Source organism: Delphinapterus leucas, chromosome 4, assembly GCF_059928025.1.
Source record: "Delphinapterus leucas isolate spDelLeu-1000000601 "Yukka" chromosome 4, BTC_Dleu_Yukka2, whole genome shotgun sequence".
Lineage (NCBI taxonomy): Eukaryota > Metazoa > Chordata > Mammalia > Artiodactyla > Monodontidae > Delphinapterus > Delphinapterus leucas.
Genome location: NC_143132.1, coordinates 46,319,604 through 46,338,610, shown reverse-complemented (window position 1 = coordinate 46,338,610; position 19,007 = coordinate 46,319,604). Strand labels below are relative to the sequence as shown.

The 19,007-nt window shown below is 37.5% G+C and overlaps 2 pseudogenes; one reads left to right on the top strand and one right to left on the bottom strand.

Moving 5' to 3' along the window:
• The first annotated feature begins 3,985 nt into the window (after positions 1–3,985).
• Positions 3,986–7,214, top strand: LOC149749301 (large ribosomal subunit protein uL11 pseudogene; annotated as a pseudogene).
• Positions 7,215–17,910: 10,696 nt separating this feature from the next.
• On the bottom strand, positions 17,911–18,908 carry LOC111175839 (large ribosomal subunit protein eL19 pseudogene; annotated as a pseudogene).
• Positions 18,909–19,007: the final 99 nt, after the last annotated feature.

The following is a 19,007-nucleotide window of genomic DNA, read 5'->3' as shown; positions in this document are numbered from 1 at the left end:
GGTGAGGGGTGATTTATATCTAACAAGTGAGAACCTGGCTTCTTGGTGTCCCACTAGTTTTACTCTGCAGCTGATGTCAACTAGTTTTTTAGCTATATTTGGGTGTCAGTTGTGCCTGTGGTTAACATTATATGTTACTATTATAAGATCTTTAAAAGATAGCAGTGCCTTTTTTTTTTTTTCTTTTCTAGTAATGTGGAGTGGTTGGTTGCAGACTAAACCTTCCCCTGAGAATCAGAAATGCTGGACAATACATAAAACCACTGCTTAAAGACATTTGGAAACTATGAAGCTACTAAGGGCTTTGATAGGTCAAGATTCCCAGGAGAAGGTGCATTGGACACATTGAGGAACCTCCTTAAATCTTCTAGGCCCTATCTGTTCTCCAGGTCCTCAAACTTACTGTGGACACAAGGTCACAACCATTTCTTCAACAAGCTTTGCAGGCTGCTTCAGCCTCCCCCAAGGTGAGTGCTAGTCTCCACATAGACTCCATTGCTCCTGATGTGGTATGAGTTGCTGCAGCTATGGCACCAGGCCCCGCCATACCCATCAAGGATCTGATTACTCTCGCTAGTTCTGGAGTTAGAAGAATCAACATGTTGTAGGGTATGGGATTCAGTTTCCTTGGTGGGTCTGAAGAGACCAGTTGAAACATCAGGAATGCATAGAAGTTAATGTCTTGTGGGTAAATTTTGACCAATGAAAGTTAAGCCAATCAATAGAGGGAGCCATTGAATAAATTCCTCTCTCCTTCTCCCTCTATCAGACTACTCCAAGACAAAGTGGTTCTATACAGTGAGCCTCTCTTCATGAAGCTGTGGTCATCTGCAGTAATACACTAGCTTATATTTCCTTTTCCTCCTTTTCTACCCACTTTATTTTCCCTTTACTTTTACTATCTCAGAGTTATACCTCCCTGTTAAAAATTAGCACTTAACCTTTACCTCAGGATCTATTTTCTAGGGAACCTAGGCTAAGACAGAATGCAAGAATAGAGAAGTGAGCCCAATTTGGCCCTAAGTTCTCCTTTTAGATGTTTGTCTGTTTGTAAGTAGAAACCAGGAGGCTGAGAAGCTGAGCAAAATTTCTAGCAGTCTTACAGTGCTGGTGGTCAAAAATTGGACTTCAGGCCAACCAAGGAGAGGCTCAGGCAAACTCCAATTTTAACTTACAACTCTATAAGGGCTAGACATTAAATCAACTTAATCCTTGATTTAATTAAAATTAATCTTCCTTTTATCTAACTACCAAACAAAAATGAATGCTCTCTAGAAGATATTATCTAGAGTCTTAAAATATCACTACAATTTATCAAATGTATTTTCTAGCTGCTAATGAAAAATTACTAGGAGGCAAAACCACATGACTGAAAAATAAAAGAAAAACAGATTATAGAAATATACTTACTGGAGATCCAAATATTGGAATTATTATATGTGATCTTTAAAATAACATATTAATATGTTCCAGAAATAAGATCACAAAATGGAAAATCTCAGCATAAAACTCAAAAATATAAAAATTCTTCAAATGAAATTATAGACCTGAAAAAATATAATAACTAAAATTAAAAAGTTAAGAGCAGTAGATTAGAAGCAATTTAGGAGAGCATTAGTAAATTGGAACATACATTGGGAGAAAATCTTCTGTACAAAGCACAGAGAGAAAAACAGAATGGAAAATACAAAAAAAAAAAAGAGGAAGCATAAGAGATATATGGGAAATAGTGAAAATATTTAACATATATGTAATTTAAATCCTACCAAAAACAAACCAAAACAAATTCAGAAGAGACAGATGAAGAAGAGATAAAATTTGAAGATAAAAATGATGTTCATAATAAACATGAAGCCACAAATTCAGGAAACCATAAACATCATTTAAATTAAATACAGAGAAAGCATACATATAGGTGTATCATAGTAACATTTTTCAAAACCAAAGACAAAGAGAAAATATTAATACAAGCTAGAGGAAAAAGATGTATGATTTTTAAAATAGCAGCAATAAAACTGATGCTTGAATTCTCAACAAAAGAAAGTAGGCCACAAACATCAAAGTGACAACTAATGTCAGAGCTAGAAGAAAATAACTGTACTAGAATTTTGCACCCACTGAAAAATAACTTTCTAAAATGAAAGTGAAATAAAGATGTTTTCACATGAAAAAAACTGAAAAAATTATTCACTAGTAGACTTACACTAAAGAAATACTAATGGGAATTCTTTAGTCAGAAGGTAAATGGTTCCAGATAGAAAGCAAAATGAAATAGGAAGACATAATGAACAACAGAAAGGATAAATACATGGGTAAGTCTAAATGAATATGAAATGTCTTAAACAATAATAATACTGGAAGGGAACCCTCTTGCACTGTTGCTGGGAATGTAAATTGATACAGCCACTATGGAGAACAGTATGGCGGTTCCTTAAAAAATGAAAAATAGAATTACCATATGATCCAGCAATCCCACTACTGGACATATACTCAGAGAAAACCATAATTCAAAAAGACACACGCACCCCAATGTTCATTGCAGCACTATTTACAATAGCCAGGTCATGGAAGCAACCTAAATGCCCATCGACAGACAAATGGATAAAGAAGTTGTGGTACATATATACAATGGAATATTACTCAGCCATAAAAAGAAACGAAATTGGATCATTTGCTGAGACGTGGATGGATCTAGAGACTGTCATAAAGAGTGAAGTAAGTCAGAAAGAGAAAAACAAGTATCGTATATTAACGCATGTATGTGGAACCTAGAAAAATGGTACAGATGAACTGGTTTGCAGGGCAGAAATTGAGACACAGATGTAGAGGACAAATGTATGGACACCAAGGTGGGAAAGCGGAGGTGTGGGTGGTTGTGTGATGAATTAGGATATTGGGATTGACATGTATACACTGATGTATATAAAATTGATGATAATAAAAACCTGCGGTATAAAAAAATAAATAAAATTCAAAACTTCAAAAAAAAAGGATAAATAGAAGTTGTCTGAATAGTTATTGAATTTTTTTTGTTTTTTTTTTGGTTTGTTTGTTTTTACGTCTTTATTGGAGGATAATTGCTTTACAATGGTGTCTTAGTTTCTGCTTTATAACAAAGTGAATCAGTTATATATATACATATGTTCCCATATCTCTTCCCTCTTGCGTCTCCCTCCCTCCCACCCTCCCTATCCCACCCCTCTAGGTGGTCACAAAGCACCGAGCTGATCTCCCTGTGCTACGCGGCTGCTTCCCACTAGCTATCTACCTTACGTTTGGTAGTGTATATATGTCCATGCCTCTCTCTCGCTTTGTCACAGCTTACCCTTCCCCCTCCCCATATCCTCAAGTCCATTCTCTAGAAGGTCTGTGTCTTTATTCCCATCTTACCCCTAGGTTCTTCATGACATTTTTTTTTTCGTAGATTCCATATATATGTGTTAGCGTACGGTATTTGTCTTCTCTTTCTGACTTACTTCACTCTGTATGACACACTCTAGGTCCATCCACCTCACTACAAATAACTCAATTTCATTTCTTTTTATGGCTGAGTAATATTCCATTGTATATATGTGCCACATCTTCTTTATCCATTTATCCGATGATGGACACTTAGGTTGCTTCCATCTCCTGGCTATGGTAAATAGAGCTGCAATGAACATTTTGGTACATAATTCTTTTTGAATTATGGTTTTTTCAGGGTATATGCCCAGTAGTGGGATTGCTGGGTCATATGGTAGTTCTATTTTTAGTTCTTTAAGGAACCTCCATACTGTTCTCCACAGTGGCTGTACCAATTCACATTACCACCAGCAGGGCAAGAGTGTTCCCCTTTCTCCACACCCTCTCCAGCATTTATTGTTTCTAGATTTTTTGATGATGGCCATTCTGACCAGTGTGAGATGACATCTCATTGTACTTTTGATTTGCATTTCTCTAATGATTAATGATGTTGAGCATTCTTTCATGTGTTTGTCAGCAATCTGCATATATCCTTTGGAGAAATGTCTATTTAGGTCTTCTGCCCATTTTTGGATTGGGTTGTTTGTTTTTTTGTAATTGAGCTGCATGAGCTGCTTGTAAATCTTGGAGATTAATCCTTTGTCAGTTGCTTCGTTTGCAAATGTTTTCTCCCATTCTTAGGGTTGTCTTTTGGTCTTGTTTATGGTTTCCTTTGCTGTGCAAAAGCTTTGAAATTTCATTAGGTCCCATTTGTTTATTTTTGTTTTTATTTCCATTTCTCTAGGAGGTGGGTCAAAAGGATCTTGCTGTGATTTATGTCATAGAGTGTTCTGCCTATGTTTTCCTCTAAGAGTTTGATAGTTTCTGGCCTTATATTTAGGTCTTTAATCCATTTTGAGTTTATTTTTGTGTATGGTGTTAGGGAGTGTTCTAATTTCATACTTTTACATGTACCTGTCCAATTTTCCCAGCACCACTTATTGAAGATGCTGTCTGGGAAAATAGCACTTTTAAAACAGAAGGGAGCTTTCAGCTTTCAGCTTGAAGCAGCCAAGGTGCAACTTTCTTGGGTCATCCCAAATATGGGTTCATATGACACCAGCTACCTCCACCTTGCCACCTAAGTTCAACCCCAAGGAGATAAAAGCTGTATATCTGAGGTGCACTGATGGGAAAGTCGGTGCCACATTTGCCCTGGCCAGCAATATCGGCTCCCTCTGTCTGTCTCCAAAAGAGGTTGGTGATGACATCACCAGGCAACTAGTAATTGGAAGAGTCTGAGAATTACAGTGAAAATGACCATTCAGAACACGCAGGCCCAGATTGAGGTAGTACCTTCTGCCTCTGTCCTGATCATCAAAGCTGTCAAAGAACTGCCAAGAGACAGAAAGAAGCAGAAAAACATTAAGCACAGTGGAAACATCACTTTTGATGAGATTGTCAACATTGTGCAACAGATGAGGCACTGATCTTTAGCTAGAGAACTCTCTGGAACCATTAAAGAGATCCTGGGGATTTTCCAGCCCGTGGGTTGCAATGCTGATGGCTGCCACCCTCACGACATCAGAGATGACATCAACAGTGGTGCAGTGGAATGCCTAGCTAGTTAAGAACTACAAAGGAAAATAATTAAATAAAGGGTTATTTGATGACCAATAAATAAATAAATAAGAGGGGAGTCAGAAAGTGGAAATTAGGACAAGATTCCTTGGTGAAAGTGCTTCTTCACCAGAGGTGGTAAAGATACTATAGAAGTTTGGAACTGATGGTGGAAGCCTTTGTGAACCAAGTTAAGATCTGAAATTTAGGTAAGACTTAGTACCAGAAGTGCAATTTATAATAGCAATAGAAGAGGGAGCTCTTGAACTGAGAAACTGGGAAAGCTACCCCTTCCCGCACTTCAAAAGATCCTCCTTCAAACTGAGAAAAATCTGACTTATTTAAATATAATTGACAAAGTATTGTGCAACTAAAACATCCAAAGGAAGCTGCTCTAGGGAAACAAGGGCAAAAAAAAAGACCTGAAAATAGATACAAAACTTCCCTACAGATTAACAACACTCCCTACAAAAATATCAGGCCAAAGCAGAAGAAAAGTGCAATATAACATTCCAACATGAATAAAGAGGCATAAAATCTTGATGCAATTGCAGACAGGAAAGAAAACAATAAAAAATAAATACATGACAACATACAAGGGAACTCCCATAAGGCTATCAGCAAATTTTTCAGCAGAAACTCTGCAGGCCAGAAGGGAATGGCACAATATATTTAAAGTGATGAAAGGGAAAAACCTACAACCAAGAATACTTTACCCAGCAAGGCTTTTGTTCAGTTTTGATGGAGAAATCAGAAGCTTTACAGACAAGCAAAAATTAAAAGAGTTCAGCACCACCAAACCAGCTTTACAACAAATGTTAAAGGATCTTCTCTAGGCAAAAAAGAAAAGGCCACAACTAGAAACAAGGAAATCGTGAAGTGAAAAACTCAGCAGTAAAGGCAAACACACAGTAAAGGTAGGAAATCATCCACAAACAAAACTCGTAGGGAGGATAAAAGACAAGAGTAGTAAAATCATCTATATTTACAATAAGCAGTTAAGGGATACATGAAACAATTAGATATTAAATATTATATCAAAAACAGTAATCATGAAGGGAGGAGAATACAAATGCAGGGTTTTAAAAATGCATTTTAAATGAAGGGATCAGCAATTAAAACAATTATGTATATAGACAGCTATAAAAAAAAACCTCAGGGTAACTGCAAACCAAAAACTTATAATAGATATACACATAAAAAAAGAAAAAGGAATCCAAACATAACACTAAAGGTAGTCATCAAATCACAGGAGAAGAGAACAAAAGAAGAATGGCAAAAAAAGACATACAAAAACAAATCCCAAACAATTAACAAAATGGCAATAAGAATATACACAGTGATAATTACCTTAAATATAAACAGACTAAATGCTTCAACCAAGAACCACAGAGTGGTTGAATGGATACAAAAACAAGACTTGTATATATGCTGCCTACAAGAGACTCACTTCAGATCTAGGGACACATACAGACTGAAAGTGAAGGGATGGAGAAAGGTATTCCATGCACATGGAAATCATAGTCAATGGTAAAAAGTTGAGAGCATTTCCTCTAAGATCAGGAACATGACAAGGATGCCCACTCTCACCAATTTTATTCAACATAGTTTTGGAAGTCCTAGCCATAGCAATCAGAGGAGAAAAATAAATGAAAAGAATCCAGATTGGAAAGGAAGAAGTAAAACTGTCACTGTTTGCAGATGACATGATACTATACACAGAAAATCTGAAAAATGCCACCAGAAAACTACTAGAGCTCATCAATGAATTTGGTAAAGTTGCAGGATGCAAAATTAATATACAGAAATCTGTTGCATTTCTATACACTAGCAATGAACTATCAGAAAGAGGAATTAAGGAAACATCCCATTTACCATCACATCAAAAAGAATAAAATACCTAGGAATAAACCTAGGTATAAAATAAAATAAAATGCCTCAGGAGGCAAAACACCTGTACTTGGAAAACTATAAGACACCGATGAAAGAAATTGAAGATGACACTTACAGATGGAAAGATATACTGTGTTCTTGGATTGGAAGCATCAATATTGTTAAAATGACCATACTACCCAAGGCAATCTACAGATTCAATGCAATCCGTATAAAAATACCAATGGCATTTTTCACAGAACTAGAACAAATAATTTTAAAATTTGTATGGGAACATAAAAGACTCCAAATAGTCAAAACAATCTAGAGAAAGAACAGAGCTGGAAGAATCACACTCCCTGACTTCGGACTATACTACAAAACTACAGTAATTAAAACAGTATGGTACTGGCACAAAAACAGACACATAGAATGGAACAGGAAAGACAGCCCAGAAATAAACCCATGCACTATGGTCAATTAATCTATGACAAAGGAGGCAAGAGTATACAATGGAGAAAAGACAGTCTCTTCGATAAGTGGTGCTGGGAAAACGGGACAGCTACATGTAAAGGAATGAAATTAGAACACTCTCTAACACCATATACAAAATAAACTCAAAATGGATTAAAGACCTAAATGTAAGACCAGATACTATAAAACTCTTTGAGGAAAACATAGGGAGAACACTCTTTGACATAAATTGCAGCAATATTTTTTTTGGATCCCTCTCCTAAAGTAAAGGAAACAAAAGCTAAAATAAACAAATGGGACCTAAATAAAACTAAAGGTTTTTCACAGCAAAGGAAACCATCAACAAAACAAAAAGACAACCTACTTAATGGGAGGGGATATGGGAGAAAATATTTGCAAATGATATGACCTATAAGGGGTTAATATTCAACATATATAAACAGCTCATACAATTCAACATCAAAAAAATAAAAATAAAAAAATGGGCAGAAGGACTGAATATATATTTTTCCAAAGAAGAAATGCAGATGGCCAACAGGCACATGAAAAGATGCTCTACATCACTAATAATCAGGGAAATGCAAATCAAAACCACAATGAGATATCACCTCATACTGGTCAGAATGGCTATCATCAAAAAGAACACAAATAACAAATGTTGGTGAGGATGTGGAGAAAAGGGAACCCTCCTACAGTGTTGGTAGGAATGTAAATTGGTGCAGCCACTGTGGAAAACAGTACGGAGGTTTCTCAAAAAACTAAAAATAGAACTACAATATGAACCAGCAATTCCACTCCTGGGTAAATATTGAAAAAAAACAAAAACACTAATTCTAAAAGGTATTGATACATGGACCCCAACGTTCATAGCAGCATTAGTTACAATTACTGAGGTATGGATGCAACCTAAGTATCCATCAACAGATGACTCGATAAGGAAAATGTGGTATATATACATACATATATATATATATATATATATATATATATATATATACACACACACATAGACACAATGGGGTACTACTCGGCCATAAAAAAAAATGAAATTTTGCCATTTGCAGCAACATGTATGGACTTGGAGGGCATAATGCTAGGTGAAATACATCAGACAGAGAAAAACTAATACTGTGTGATATCACTTATACATGAAATCTAAAAAAATACAATAAACCAGTGAACATAACAAAAAAGAAGCAGACTCACAGATACAGAGAACAAACTAGTGGTTACCAGTGTGGGGAAGGGTGAAGGGGTGAGGGAGTGGGAGGTACAAACTATTGGGTGTAAGATAAGCTACAAAGATGTATTGTACAACTTGGGGAATATAGCCAGTATCTTGTAATAATTGTAAATGGAGTGTAACCTTTAAAAAATAAATAGATATATTAACACAGGGAAGACTTGGCCACCAAAGGAAGCTGATGGTCAGTCAATAGAAAGATTTGAAATGGTACCTAGTAAAATTTAGGAAAGAAATGGAAGAAACAGAATTATTTCATAAATAAAGACTAAATTACAAATAGTATAAGAAGAAATAGACCCTATAGAAAGCACAGCAGGACACAGTGTATACATATGGAAAAAATGAAGTATAAGGGAAATAAGCAAAAAGATTTTTTTAAAGTAAATGTTATAAATGGTAGGCAAAAATGATTCAAAATATGAATAATTGGAGTTCTTCCAGTTGGAGGAAATATAAAAGAATGGAGTAAAGCAAACATTAGAAAATGCTGTGAAATAGGACTTGAATTTGTATATTAAAAAGCATACCCAAGATATGGAAAAAAACTGTCTCAGAATGATCAATACCAAGACATATCCTACTAACACATACCCTGCCAACACAAGATGTAGCCTCCTAACACTAGTAGCACACTTTGAGAATCTGGGCAAAAGCATTGTGTCATTTATAAGGGAAAGAAAGACAAGTTGGCATAGCTAGAGTCAATGCTAACAGAAACAGAACAATATTTATCAGATACTTGAGGAAAGTTTGAGCCAAGGATTTTAAATCCATCCAAGATATTCTTCAAGTGTCAAAGGTACAGGCAAAAATTTCTGCAAATTCATGGACTGTGGGAATACTATCTGCATTAGGCCTTGCTGAAGCACCTCCGAAAGAACAAAATTGACCCAAGCAGAAAAATGATCAAGGAAACATCAGCAAAAGTCCTGGGAGTGAACACTGAATGTATTTAACAATGAAACTATGGCTAAAACAAGGACTAACATAAGGGTTACAAAATAAAATGTAGTATGATGATTGTATTTATATAAGCTTTCACTATGGAGGCTGTTATATTAAAAATTATAGTCCTTATGATATTTTTATTCTAGTGACTGTCTCTATAGTTAGACTTTTACATAAAACTCTTAGAACCCTCTTTCTTCAGGCAGTATCTGTTGACTCCTACTGTGAACATCAAGTGAATTAGCTTGTAACTCCTTCCTTTCTTTTCTTTGTAGCTTTCTCTACTCAATTTTAGTTAACAATATTATTATTTATTATGTGCTGAAGTGTGTCCTCCCAAAAGGCATGAGGTACGTATACGCTTATTTTATAAGATAAAATGACATGTCTTTTTCCAAAGTGATTGTACCACTTTACGTTCTCACCAACAATGTGTGAGAGATTCAGTTATTTCACCACCTTGCCAGCATATGGTGTTGATAGTCATTTTAATTTTAGCCATTCTGATGAGTATAGTGACTCATTGTGATTTCGGGGTATTTCCCAGTGACTAATGATGTTAAGGAAGTTTTATGTGTGTTCCCATGTTTTTCCCCATGACCGGAGCTTACTCTTTGGTACTAAACTGTCTAAACCCTCAAAATCCTGTTAGGATCATGAACAAAATTGCTTTAGACCTTTGATCTGGAAGGTGTCACAATTTTCAAATTTAATCTTCCTCTTCTCTTTTCATTATTCAAAGCTTCTTTCTTTCAGGAAACATTTTAGTTTTATTTTATAAAGTTTCCAAGCTACTTCTGTTAAAATTATTCCTAGATATTTTATGTATTGATATTTGTGGCTAAACAAGATATCTTTTAAAAAATATTCTATTTGTTGATACTACATATGAAAAGTTGATTTGTAGATATTCATCCTGCATCCAGCCAGGATGCAGGATAACTTATAACTTACAAGAAAGTTTATAACTTCTTGTAAGTTATAATAGTTTTTCAGTTCTAGTTATAACCATATCACATTAAATAAGTTTTTTTCAAACAGATCTTTTCCTTTAGCTTTTCTATTGCATTGCCTATAAAGGTGGTGCTCAAACAGGGTGATTTTTGCCTCTCAAGAGATATTTGGCAATGTCTGGAAACAGTTTTCCCACAACTGGAGAAGGTTCCATCTAGTAGGTAGAGGCCAGGGATGCTGCTAGACACCTTACAATGCAAAGGATTACTCCACATAACAAGGGTCATTTGCCTCAAAATGTCCGTAGTACTGAGGTTGAGAAACGCTGCTTGAGAACATTCAGAAAAAATAAGTAGTGCTGAGCATAATGCAGTCTTGTCTTATTCCCAATTCAATGTGAATTTCTATCATTCATTAACAAGTATAAAATTGGATATAAATTAGTAATTATAAAAGTGAGAATTTATTCAAGAATGCTTTGTGAACTAGTATTTCTCCAGTGGTGACAAGCTCGCCGTTGCAGTGATTTCCAAGATGTGTGACTTGTAGAAAAGGTGTGAAGAGGTAGGAAAAGAAGTCCACTATGTGGTTGACTATTCCCCTTAGAACAAGATACTTTTTTTTTTAATGTGCAATCTTTATTAATACAAATGTAACATAACAAGTGGGCATTGAACATTTTAAAGCATACATGGCATATGGATTTTTGCACAGTGATTGCAGTAGTAATGACCTGCTAGAAACATTCATGCAACATAGGAATGAATAGAAGAACAGAGTAAACATGGACATACATTCAAAAGAAAGGGGATGTGGGGGGCTGTTCAATTCATATAAAGTTTGTTATGCAAGATGAATAAGTTCTAAAGATCTGTTGTACAACATAGGACCTATAGTTATCAAGACTGTATTTTTAAAAATTTTATTTGTTTATTTATGGCAGCGTTGGGTCTTGGTTGCATCAGGCGGGATCTTCGTTGAGGCACGTGGGATATTTCCTTGCGGCGCGGGGGCTCTTCGTTTTGGCACGCGGGTTTTTTTTTTTCTCTCTCTGTCTCTCTCTCTCTATAGTTGAGGCGCGAGCTCAGTTGTTGTGGTGTGTGGGCTTAGTTGCCCCGTGGCCTATGGGATCTTTGTTCCCTGACCAGGGATGGAACCTGAGTCCCCTGCATTGGAAGGCAGATTCTTTATCACTGAACCACCAAGGAAGTACCAACAATACTGTATTGTGCACTTAAAAATGTAAGTGGGTAGAGTTCAAGTTAAGTATTCTTACCACAATTTAAAAAAGTAAAATGAAAGAAGCATGGTTCAAAAATAAGTAGTTAGCAAAACATAAACATAAAAGTTGAAATCAATTAAGCTTTTTAAGCAATTCAACATCACTTTTCATGAACACCATAATAGAGAATATTTATCAGACAGTTGATTAATCCTTCCTCAGCTCCACCACTAAGTAGCAGTATGACTTTGGGTAAGTTACTGCTTTGTCTCAGTGTCATCTGTAAAACGGAGATAAAAAAGAACCTATCTCATAGGCTTGTGGTGATGATTAAATATGTAGAACGAGATACTTCTAATATTAAATGTTTTAAGATTCTGTCTCAATTTCAGTGACATGTTTTCTTATTCTAAGTGCTTCCATTATGTAGTACTGGCTTTCCAAGTTTAAGAAATGGCACTGTTTATTATACAAATAACAGAATACATAATTTGAGCAGGTGCTGTTTTTAGATACTTTACATACTTAATCCTCTTATTAACTTTATGAACTAAGTAATATTAATCCTACTTTACAGATGACTAAACTGTATCAATGGGTGAAGTAAATAAAAACGTATTCAAGGCCATGGAGCTGGTCAGTTTTAAAGCCAGGACACAATCCTATAGCGCCCCCTTTCTTCCCAGGTGGTACTAGCCACCTGAGGTCCTTGGGTCTGATCCAAGCTTGCATGCTCATTGTTTGCTCCTGAAAGCAATTACCCCAGTAGCTGCTAGGTAGCCCACAGTGGAGGGGGTCGGGGCATCCCAACACTGGTCGGTAGTGTCTTTTTTTTTTTTTTTTTGCGGTACGCGGGCCTCTCACTGCCATGGCCTCTCCCGTTGCGGAGCACAGGCTCCGGACGCGCTGGCCCAGCGGCCATGGCTCACAGGCCCAGCCGCTCCGTGGCATGTGGGATCCTTCCAGACCGGGGCACGAACCCGCGTCCCCTGCATCGGCAGGCGGACTCCCAATCACTGCGCCACCAGGGAAGCCCTGTATTGTCTTAATTGCCTAGGTACCCTCCTGTTCCCTATGCCTACCTCCAGCTGTGGAAATGCACCTGGGTTGCAGCTGCCTATTCACTGTATGTCTTTCAAGTGAGAGTCACCTTTTCTAGACCAAGAGTTCTTGTTTAAGTTTTAGCTTTGCATTTAAGTTAGAAAACCCTACCATTTTGTAAACTTAAGATGTGTATACAAGCTGGGGGAGGAGGACATTAGGGAGATCTAAAGTTTCACTACTTAATTTCTGCTATATCCACTTGGACTAGCTGAATTTACCAAATCCTGTATCTGGGTGTTGAGGAAAGCCTTTTTTTTTTTTTTTTAAAAGCACCCACTGTACCTCAGGAAGCTTTCACCAAACTCACATTAATGAACCTAACCCTTCTTGTGCTCCAATATCAATCTCTTTACACATAATTATAATGCAAAACAGATTTATTTGTGAGGTGAAAAGGAAAGCACATTTCTGTCAAATGGAGAAGATCAAGATTCTTAAGTAGCTGACGTTGGGACCTGCTGGGTGGGAAGATTTGCTGTGTTGCCATCAGATGTTGTCTCTTTACCTGATGTTTCAGATGCTTCAGCAGCCTTTTCAGGCTGTCCTTCACTCTGGGCCGCCTTTTCTAAGTCCTTCTGGTAGTTAAGCTGGTATTCCAGATAGCTTATGTTCCTGGTCTGTTCATCCAGGAACTTCTTCATGAAGCGTGAGAGCTACAGAAATAAAACAAGGAGGAATTCATCGAGGCCCTTGTCTGCAGTGGGAGGCAATCTAAGATCTTGCTACCCAAATTATAGCTCAGTCCTAGTCCAGCAGTTCTAGGAGCTTGTCAGAAATGCAGAATCCTGAATCCCTTCCAGGCCTACTAAATCAGAATCTATATTTTAAGAAGCAACTAGGCAATTCATATGCATATTGAAGTTCAAAGAGCAGTGATCTATGACCTTCAGGACCTCCAGATGAATACAAACAACCACTTTCAATGAGTATGAGTGTTAAGGCAACTCATCAAAAGTACAGATTAATTTAAGTAATAAGCTACCACTGCGATGTTTTTCCACCCTATCTCAATGACATGTAAGTTTCGAGTAGGCTCCCAGACCCCATTTAGGCATTTAAATTTTAGTGTTCTGGCATAAGGCTCAGGCATTTGATCATTTTCAGGGCTCCTCAGTGAGTCCAGTATGCATCTAGGTTGATAACTTTTCTACTAGGTCATTTTCTTCACTTCGACTTCCAGAAAAGTTAAAGGGTTGGTGAGAAATAAGTTACCACTGCGAGGTAGAGTGCTCACTATGAACCGAGAATACTTCAGAGAAGTCTATAGAATAGGTCACCACTGACATTCACTTTTGTAGGGGCAGTCTAGGACAGTGGTTCTCAAGATGTGTTTATTTATATCCAGAGTGCATTATTCCTGAAAAGTCGTCTTCCCGTCTTGTACTGAGTTGCATTTCTCCTTGCCAGGACACCTACTCCTCCCACGTCCAAGAAATAAGTTCATATATTTCCTTCCGGGGAAATAGACACATTAGCTAATCCATTGCCTTGGGCTCTTTCCCAAAAGCAAGCCATAATCCAGAAGTGAAAGATGACACTTCTTTCAGAACCAGTTTACTACTTACATTTGTTTCTTTATTCTTAGAAGCCAAGGTCTTCAGTTCTTGCAGCAGTGTGTTTAACGCTTTCTCCAACTGCAGAGCAGACTCTATAGCTTGTTTGCCAGTTCCCCAGTTATCTATATCAGGCCTCTGTTGGAGAGAAACAAGGGAGTCACTATCCTACCTGAGGCACAGCTTGGTTACATCCTACTTCCTGGGTAGAATTATGACTAGGTTTGCAGAGGTCAATGATTTCCACACTTCCTAGCACAATGGAATCAGTGGAGAACCTTAAATACTGATGTCTGGCTTTCAACTGCAGACATTCTGACTTAATTGGTACAGAGGAGCAGGGTTTTTCAAAGCTCCCCAGGTGACTTTAATGTTCTGCAAAGCATGGGTACCACTAGCACAGTTATATGCACTATTCCATTAGCTTTGGGATTTCATTAGCTTTGGATGGTGGTTCAGTTCAGTCACCAGACATTTAGTTTTCTTTATAGACCTGGAGTTAAAAGAACCCCCTCAGATAAGTAGGAATGTTGCTAAATGTAATACCTTCGACTAAGGCTCAGATTGTTTCTTTAGTGTCTGTTCCAGTGAAAAAAATGTTTGTTTTACTACATCGAAGAGACGGCTGTATTAAATACCTGAGCGTACATCTGAATTAAAGATCTAATATAGGATACTAACAGCTCTAGGAAGAGACCAGTAGTTCTTCTCAAACTATACAGAGGATTAGAATCATCTGGAGAGCTTGGTAAGACACAGCTCCTTGGGCCCCATCCTTAGAGAGTCTGATTCAGTTTATCAGAGTGAGGTCAATGAATCTGCATCTCCAGTGAGCTTCCCAGGTGATGCTGGTGCTGTGGTCCAGAGATGACACTTTGTATGGCTCCTTGAGAAAAGCCAAACATACATTTAGCGGCTAAAGTTTACTGAAAATGATATGAAGAGGCTACAAAGAAGACACATGCTTGCCCTCACGTCCCGTGTAGGAACATGAGTAAGCTAACAAGTCAGGTAGCAGCTAATAATTTAGTTCTCTAGACCCAGCAAAGGCCCCATGGAGATCATCATAACAAAGTTACATAGTCACCTTAATCACCGGAAGGCAGACTTTACACTTATATTTTCTTAGATATTTTATGAACTGCTTTGCATGCTCTCTCTTCACCTCAGCTTGATCCTGGAAAAATGTATGAAAAGAAGGCACTTCTGTATCTTCAGTGTAATAACAGGCCTGGGACAGGGATAAGAATAGGGAGAGACTCGAGGTGAGAGAAGTCCATGTTTAAGACTGGAATCTCACACAAACTCACTTTGTTGTCTCTGTGGCTGTCCAAAGAGGCCTTCTTTGTTCAGTCCAGGGTCCTCAGTTTGTCCTTTGACTTCCAGAAGGCCCCAGCTGCCTTCCTGAACCCAGGCTACTTCAAAGAGAAGCCACTCAGATTCTAATATGCTGGTGCCTAGCATTTTGCTATTAGGCCTCTTTAAGGGTCAGATTTATGAACCCTATATGCTAGCACTATAACCAGTAATTATGTCGACAAGTGGCAGAAGTCCAGCATAAATTAAGTGCCGTTGTAAAGTCAATCTATTTCATTAACCCTACCACATCTACATTAGCTCTAAAATAGCAGACGGGTGAAAAATTATTTATAACAGTGTCTGGTGCCCATACAAGTTTTGGGAATCCTCTGGAAAAGAACTGTGATTCTCCCAATAATAGGCCACAATTTGCAATCACAGCTCTAAATCATTGGGCCACAGAGAAGCAAAATCCCAGCCACTAAATTGTTGTTACATCTAGTATCAAACAACAAACATGGCCATAACCACAATTAGAAAGGATATATAAGATATATTATCCAGATCAGAACTGAAACCTCCCTTACAGTGGCTCAAGGACCCATACTAACCATAGATAAATAAGCATCACTGACATGCAGCTCATAAGATGCTATTTGATTAATAGCAACCCTACACTCTTCAGAAAGAAGGCCCTCTGCCTGGGACGCCATCTCAACTTTAGGAAAAACCAGGCATAAAAAGTGTTACTCCCCAAGATAAGGGACTTCTTAAATACTAACAAGCATATAGCCAGCCTACTTCTATCCAGCTGAAAACAAGATGAAATTCCACCCAGCTGAGATTAAGAGCTACCAGCCTACCAATAAGGACGTTGTTTCTACACAAAAGAACAAATCTGACTTGAGAAAAAGGTGGAAAAAAGTTAATCCTCCTAACTATCCCAGCCAGTGTTTAGTATTCTCTCTCATGTTCTGACTGTGATTTGAGAGGGCTGATTTACTTCCTGAATAGGGAAGTGTTAACAGAGTAGATTAATTACCTTTAATTGTTTCCTTTTTTCAGAAAGTATTTATGGCATATCATGCTAGGTCCTATGGAGAATCTAAGAAAACTGACTAAAGTACATTTTTTGCCTATAAGGGACATATCCCCCATCCCATAAGGCCTCAACATACACAGTTGATCTTAAGGCAGGATATGATGGGACTTCTGAATTGTCAAAGGCATATTTAGATGACAGGATTAGGGCAGATTTCTTTGGTAAATTAGCATTTGAAATTGGCCTTGGAAGGTGAATAAGAATGTAGAGAGGTGGAAATGGAAGAAGGGCATTTCACCTGGAGAACAGGTACACATGGGTTGTAGGGACAAAATATGACTGGTTTCTCCAAACTGCAGTAAGACTGTTCCATTTGGGAATCTTTTGGCTCTTTCTTCATTAGTAAGTAATAGATGCTGAATCAATATTTGTTAAGTAAAAATATATTTTACACATGCAGTGGTATAAGATTTCCCATAGTCTGGTGAATTCTTAGTTTGAGCCTAATCCATGTCTGGTTGAACTGAAATAGAAGTGAAAAATATTTCCATATTTTTAGAAAATAGAAAAAAGAAAAAAATTATGTATAAAGCTACCACACTAACTCATCTGTTGTTGATGACGTGTTTCTTTCCTCTTTTTTTCTGTATATTGGTGAGGTCATTTTTAAGTGATTAGATAGCAGTATTTTTTTTTAATTTTAATTTGTTTTATTGAAGCACGATTGATTTACAATATTGTGTTAGTTTCTGCAAACTAAATCTCAAATATTAATAGAGAAATATGAGTCATAGGGAAGTAGGAAGTTGAGGGAAGTCCAAATAGAGTAGCACGGAATAAGGGTACCTAGATCATTTAAATCAGGGAATGTGTCCAGATCTAGTTGAACTTTATTCTTTGGTTGGAATGACTTCTGTAAGCGACTCACGAAGTACTATTGGTGACGTTTAAAGAATATTGGAGAGAAATGCCAAAATACAACTAAAGACTTTTATATCCTGGCAGAAAAAAATGCAGAAATTTGCACTAGATGAAAATACGTATAGTTACACCAACTGGCATCTGAAAATCAAGGGTGGCCATTTATTGGATTGGGAACAACTTAGCACAAGGTTTGGGTGACGTGTTACAAGGCATTACACTCCACATTATCTTCTTTTTTATTTATCTTTCTTAAGTCAACAATTTGGATGAATAGAGTTTTATACTGTAATCTAAGTCACAAACGTCACAAATGTGGAAGGAATAATTAGCATGCATCATGACTAAGAGCCAACAGAACTCAACAGGTTCAATCAAATTGGTTGAAGCTAATAGGATGAAATGTAACTAAAGATGAATGTAAAATCCTATATTTTGGTTCAGTAAATCAATAGCCCATAAACAGAGAGAGGGAGATCTCAGTGAACAGTAGTTCATGTGAAAAAGACTCAGATTTTTAATTGGTTGACTGTTCAACATATCCAAAAGCTGACAGAAAAATAAATGCAATTCACTTTTTCCACCTCAGACAGATAAAGCCTTGTTTTATCGAACGATGGATCTATACATTTGCAGAGGCCACTATGTACAGACAAGAGATGGAGAGCTTTAGTTGTTGGTCTCATTCCTCGTGATCTCTTCCTGCTTGGCTTGGAGTTGCTCTCAGAGTGCTTCCTTGATCTTAGACCTCAGTCTGGTCAGCAAGCTGCATCTTGCTGGGCTTGTCTGTTTTCAGCTTGTGGAAGCGTTCCGTGAGAATCCACTTGTTTTTAAACATGTTCCCCTTCACCTTCGGGTGCTGGCTGTGATACATGTGGTGATCAGTCTTCTTAGGTTCATGGTATCTTCTGAGCAGCCAATGCAGAATTCTCATCCAGGTTACCTTCTCAGGCATTTGAACAATGAGAGTACATTTTGCATGCCCATGTCCCCATCCCTGCCCTTGAGGCAGGCCAAGGTGTTTTTCCAGCATTGAGCGCAGGACTAGACAGTTAAAGGTTTCCAGATGAGCAGCCCGTCTTAGATCAGGTTCCCAATCCATTGTTGGGAACTGACATTGGTGATTTTGTTGGTCTCATTTGGGTCTGACCAGACCTTCTTTTTGCTGCAGTGAAGGATCGTGGAGGTGAGCCTCTTTTGAAGCCTCATGGCTGCAATTCAGTTTTCAATTAGCCATTTTAGTGACCAGATCACAGGAGGTAACTAGTCCTGTTGTAACTTGGCAGTGACTCTTGTTTGAAGGGTCCACCC